At 33.2% G+C, this 6,657-nt stretch overlaps 1 pseudogene; it reads left to right on the forward strand.

The window, feature by feature from the left end:
• Positions 1-1,129: 1,129 nt before the first annotated feature.
• On the forward strand, positions 1,130-2,631 carry LOC115982039 (annotated as a pseudogene).
• The last annotated feature ends 4,026 nt before the right edge of the window (positions 2,632-6,657 follow it).

The following is a 6,657-nucleotide window of genomic DNA, read 5'->3' on the forward strand; positions in this document are numbered from 1 at the left end:
CAAAGAATTTATTGCTTATGTAGTTTTATATTTTGAGAAATTTGCTGATGGAATCTTTTGATTTTCCTGTAGATTGTTATGCAGAATGTTGTGGCCCTTGTGGGAAGCAATCCCTTTTCTTGATTTATAAAACTCTATGTTTTATGTTGAATAAATATATGATGTACTCTTCTATATAATGTAGATTTGTTGTATTATGTTCTTTTTCTACTCTTTTTGAGTCATAGCAAAAGAATTTGACATTGGTAACTATATTCTATTTATTTATTATGAAAATAAGATTGCAATCATTATTGCAATTTGTTTATTTATTTATTCACAGTATATATGTAACTATGAAAATAACTTCATTGCCAATGGACCTATGGTAGTGGTATTAATATTTTTGGCATGTATGTATTTTTATGGAGCTGATATACAAGATTTCTTTATTCCTTATTTGTCTTTATAATTTTTTATTGGGCACAAGCATGTACTAGGTTTGACAATGTTTAATATTTGAATTAGTGAAGATTTTATGTTATGCTTGGGTCTTCTCCATTTAGTTGTATTATTTGATTAGTGAGTCTTGAGACATTTTGATTTAGTGTAGCAAATGATAATTGCAATATTGTTTTTTTCTTTTTAAAGAATCCTGTGCATCGCACGGGTTGGCGACTAGTTTTCTTGGTAAGATGCAAGATGACAATATGTCAATATCGCAAGCTTTTTGACTAGAGGATTAATTGGTTCCTTTCCATCTTAGTCCAAGACTTTTTTTATTTGAGAAACAGTCCAAGACTTAATTACTATATTTTATATATATATATATATATATTTAATTTTTTTTTTTTAAAAATCGTGCACGCAGTCGTGAAGGAAATTTTTTTTCCTTATTCCGATGACATAATTTATCTAGGTTTGATTATAAAAAAATCTTGATTTGGAAATTACAACTTAGACTATAGATTCCTTTCCTTTATAATAGAAAATGAAAATGAGAATATAAGAAAACCTCCTTTTCACCTTATATTATAAGACCTCTCTATCCCTTTGGTCTATAAATAGAATTCCAAAGTATCTATTCCAGTATTCCTTCACTTCTTTGTTGCATTAGTCTCTCTCTCAGCTAAGAAGAAACAAACTTTCCATGGCTTCCTTAAGCTGCTCAGCCTCAGACCTCGCACCCCTTTTCAGCTCTAACACTGCCAACGCCACTGCCGTGGCCAATTACCTCTGTACTCGCTTTGACACCATAGCCAACAAGCTTAGTGACACAACCTATGCCATAGACAACACATACCTCCTCTTCTCTGCTTACCTTGTGTTCGCCATGCAACTTGGCTTTGCCATGCTATGTGCTGGATCTGTCCGTGCCAAAAACACCATGAACATCATGCTCACCAATGTTCTTGACGCTGCAGCTGGTGGCCTTTCTTACTATCTCTTCGGCTTTGGCTTTGCTTTCGGTTCTCCCTCTAATGGATTTATTGGCCGCCACTTCTTTGGTCTAACAGACTAGCTATCCTAAGCCCACTGGAGACTATAGCTTTTTTCTTTACCAATGGGCCTTTGCAATAGCAGCTGCTGGAATTACTAGTGGGTCCATTGCTGAGAGAACCCAATTTGTGGCTTATCTAATTTACTCTTCCTTTTTAACCGGTTTTGTTTACCCTATAGTTTCACATTGGTTTTGGTCTAGTGACGGCTGGGCCAGCCCAACTCGACTTTGCCGGTTCAGGAGTGGTTCACATGGTTGGTGGCATAGCGGGCTTATGGGGTGCGTTTATTGAAGGCCCACGAGTTGGCCGATTTGACCAAGCGGACCGGTCTGTGGTTTTACGTGGCCATAGCGCGTCTCTAGTCGTGCTCGGTTCATTCTTGTTATGGTTTGGTTGGTATGGGTTCAACCCCGGTTCATTTCTCACGATAGCAAAAAGATATGGTGATGGTGGGTCTTATTACGGCCAATGGAGTGCCATTGGGAGGACAGCTGTCACCACAACATTGGCTGGTTGCACATCTGCCCTTACAACCTTGTTTAGCAAACGCTTATTGGTGGGTCATTGGAATGTGCTAGACGTTTGTAATGGTCTACTAGCGGGATTTGCTGCAATCACCTCAGGGTGTTCAGTGGTGGAACCTTGGGCAGCAATCATATGTGGCTTTGTGGCATCTTGGGTTTTGATTGGGTGCAACAAGCTTGCAGAGAAGTTAAAATATGATGACCCACTAGAGGCAGCACAATTACATGGTGGGTGTGGTGCGTGGGGGGTTTTATTCACGGGATTGTTTGCAACGACGTCGTATGTGAATGAGGTGTATCCGGGTCAACTCGGTAGACCATACGGGTTGTTTATGGGAGGTGGAGGGAAGCTATTGGCAGCACAAATTGTACAAATATTGGTGGAGTCAAGGTGGGTCACGGCCACAATGGGACTGCTATTTTATTTGCTTAATAAAATGAAGTTGTTAAGGGTGTCAAGGGATGATGAGGTGGCAGGCATGGATATGACAAGGCATGGTGGTTTTGCTTATGCTTACCATGATGAAGATGATCAATCTATTAAGCATGCATATATGATGAGGAAGATTGAGCCTAACATTGAGACCCCACCGGCTAATCTTAGTTTACCATCAGTGGACGTGTGATCAGGCTTTCTTTCTTTGTAGCAAAATAATTTGAGGAAAAAAAAAAAGTAAACTAGAATATATATATATATATATATATATATATATATGTGGATACCATATGTATGAAATTTAAGAAGTGGGAGAGCATGTTATTGTAGGAACAAGTGTGCGTAATAGGTTCTTTTGATGTTTTTTCTAGTCCTCAACCTTTTGAATCTTTGATAATATAATTTGTAATGAGGCTGAACATTCAGCATTGGTGTAATGCTTTAATAAAATTTTTCCATTCAAAAAAAAAAAAGTGTAGCGTTTTAAATTTAAGTTAATAAGTTGAGTTTGACTCCTCTAGTTTTCTTTTAATTTTTTATTTGTTTAATGGAAAAATTCCAATTTAGCTCATGTGATTTATCACATTTTAATTAGTTCATAAACTTCCAACTGTTATGTTTTTACCTCTTAAAATTTGAATTAATATAAAATCGTTAATGTTCTATTCAAATTAACGGGTATTGTATTTTGTGGACAATTTTCAATTTGCACAATTTAGTTTTACAAAATTTTCAATTGTTATATCTTGAGCTCCAAAAATTTGGATTGAAAAGAAATTGTTAATGTGCATTGATATAAAAATCTCCATGATTTCATTTTATTCAAAATCTTATGAGGGTCAAATTTAGTAACTAAAAGGTTTGTGATATAAATTGTTACATGGTGTAATTGTGAAAGTCACTCAAAAGAAACTATGTTAGGGAGATAAACACCTTGGGGAGACTCCTTGAGTGGTTAATATAACATATAGAGACACACTTAACCCAAAAAGCCTAAGTTCAATAGTGTTGGGTTAAGAAAACTTGACTCCGGTTAATTAATTCAATTACCCAAGTTGATTAATTAGGTTTAATTGCATGCAAATCGTAAAGGCACCAACAAATCAACAAAAATATTAAATGCAGCAGAAAATAAATTCATATTTTGAAGTTGTCCACTGATTGCAAGATGCAGCTCTTTTTTGGTTCATATTGTTTGTCTTAAAAAAAAAAAAGGTAGATGTTCTAATGCATTAGTGGTGATTGAGTCTCACTTAAATAATAAATGGAATAATATCTACTATTTTTTTAGTGCAAAATTGATGGATCCATTGTGCCATGTGGTAGGCGACGAGGTGAGGATAGTGATAACGAGTTCAGGGATTCAAGTAGTGATGGTAGGCTTGTAGCAGTGATTGTGAACTTGAAAGAGGATTGAAATACACTAGGGAGCAACGGAATCATCATCATCTATCAAGTGAGATTCCTCATAGGATTGATAGACTATCTTTGAGAGACCAGCATGTTGCACTTAATGAAGACTTTTATAGTGATGAGGGTGAATCTGTGAATTCTCAAGGTCGCTTGCTTTTTGAGTATCTCGAGCGGGACTTGCCTTATAGCCGTGAACCCTTGGCTGACAAGGTTAGTTGCCCACCCCTTTCTTCCCCCTTGTCTTCTCTAAACTAAAATATGAATTATGAAGTAAGAAATCAACTCATCCATGTCTGTGTGCTCCCCATTTTTAAAGCCTTTTGATAATTTCCCATTGCAACAGATAGCAGATCTTGCCTGCCGCTTCCCTGAGTTGAAGACTCTTAGAAGTTGTGACCTTCTATCTTCCAGCTGGATTTCTGTGGCATGGTATTGTCTTTTAATCATTGCATTTGCTTCTGTAATTATATCATGCAGTTATTGTGGATATGACTAATTGGTCCTTATGATGTATCTGTGTAGGTATCCATATATGAGTTTACTGTAATTGCCCCTTATAATATAATTAACACCCTTTTCAAATTTAATTTTACTTCACAAAATTTTAAAAATAGTATGATCATTTATCCTAAACTTGTAAGTAGTGATCCGTCTAGGGCTGTTCCTTTCTTTAAAAAAGAATAATTATGTAACAAACTCCATCGTGTTACTAATATGAACCCTATTAATATTTTTGTTTTCTTGACTATAATATATTTAAACTTTGTAACTCCTTTTTTTTGGCTACTTAATTCATTAATTTTTGGGTTAATGTAGTTTTTTTTTTTTTTTTAATTGTAGCTTTGGTGAGTAAAACATAATTTCAGATATTTTCATGTCAAACTTTAGTTTACAATTTTTCTAAGTTTTATTTTTCTCTCATAGTCATAATCAACAAGTTATCTTCTTCTTCCTTTTTTATTTATTTATTTATTTATTTTTTATTATCGTGGTTGATTTTATATTTTTTTTCCTTCTTATGGATTTGGATTATATGTCAAATACGATATGATAACATAATTTTGTTTATATAAGTCACTTTATGATAGCTTTTGGCTTTGGAGTCACAAAATTTCTACAAGATTTAGTACACCTTGATAGATAATTAACTTGAAATGTTTTTATTTTATTTTATTTTAATCATTATGTGTTCTCTTTTATTTATATTTTTTGAACAATACATAGATGCAAGTTTTATTTTTCAGGTATTCATTTAACAAGCCCAATGTTTTATCAATAATATATGCTATCAGTATAAAACCTCACTGAGTAAAAAATTATGTGTGTTTCAAGAATTCATCAATTAAATCAAGATAGTAATCAACATCAACCGGAAAAAGGGGAAAAAAAAAAGTCAATCACAATAACAACAAAAAATCTAAAGATTTTCTAAAACAGAACCCAATAACTATTTAGCATCAAAGCAACTGTGCCTAAAATTTTTATTGAACCCCATAAACAAAACTATCTGCAACAAACAACCCATATATATTAGTGAAAATTCTGAAACAACAATCTACATCAATATAAATTAATTTTTCAGCCAAATATATTAATCACTAGGCTGACTCTTAGGCCTTTCAAAAACACACAAACAAATAATAAAAAAAAAAAAAAACCATTAAATCGATGCTATATCCACTACAAAACGCATCCATATCCACAATATTTTCTTACAAAACCTATAGAATTGGATTTTCTATAGTGTTTCCCTGACTTCAACCAAAAAAAAAAAAAAAAAAAAAGAGGAAAAAGGGTTAGGAATTGAAATCCATAAATTGATAGAAAACCTAATTGAAGACATAATTAAAACTTAACTTCAAGGCTCTGTTCTATGCCCAGATCAATGACCGCTACAATGTTAAATCTTATCCATCATAAATAACCTAAAATTTGTCTTGTTTTGTTTTGTTTTGTTTTTTTGTTTTTTTTTATAAGTAACCTAAAATTTGTATTTCACAAACTGATTTACAAATGAATTGTATTTTTGTATGATGTAATGTAATTTTTTACGTCAAGGAAAAGTTAAATGATGATTCCAAAGAGCAACAACAAAAAGCATAGCGATGCGAAGGTCTATTGGCATATTAGAGACTTGTAGTAGAATTTAACTTGCCTTTTTCTTTATACCTAAAATTATAAAGAGAAAATGTGACTTAATATAAAAAGAAAACAAAAACCTGGAAAGAGAACAACTTTTTGATAAAATAGTATTAAAATGACTATAACATGAATCCACCCAAAAATTACGCCCATGACAAACTAAACATGTTACAATTGAACAAATACAACATAGCCTCCTCTTATAATACTTTGCCACTAAACACCCTTGCATTTTTCTAAATCCAAATATGTTGCAATGAAGTGCTGTATTAATAAAACCGAACTGCCTCAAGTGAAATCCTATCTCCACTGTCGCATGCTTATATGCAAATTGGGTCATGATCTATCAATTGCAGAAAAACCATGTAAACCAATTGACTTGCCACCTCCTCATTACAGTTAAGCTACAACCAACTGAGGCTTAAGGACTAATTTGCACATGAGTTTTGGCATCTGACATGATTTATATCTATTTATAAAGAAAATTTCAACATTAGAATATAGCATAAAACCAAAAATGCACAATCCTAACATAAATCAAAAGGAGTGGGAATAAGCACATCAAATAGTCCAAACAATTAAATTTCTAGTATTCAAACCCAAGTCAAAACATCCCCAATCTGCATAAAGCAGAATGTAACAATGTATAAAATATTAAACA

This window comes from Quercus lobata, chromosome 3 (genome assembly GCF_001633185.2).
Source record: "Quercus lobata isolate SW786 chromosome 3, ValleyOak3.0 Primary Assembly, whole genome shotgun sequence".
NCBI lineage: Eukaryota > Viridiplantae > Streptophyta > Magnoliopsida > Fagales > Fagaceae > Quercus > Quercus lobata.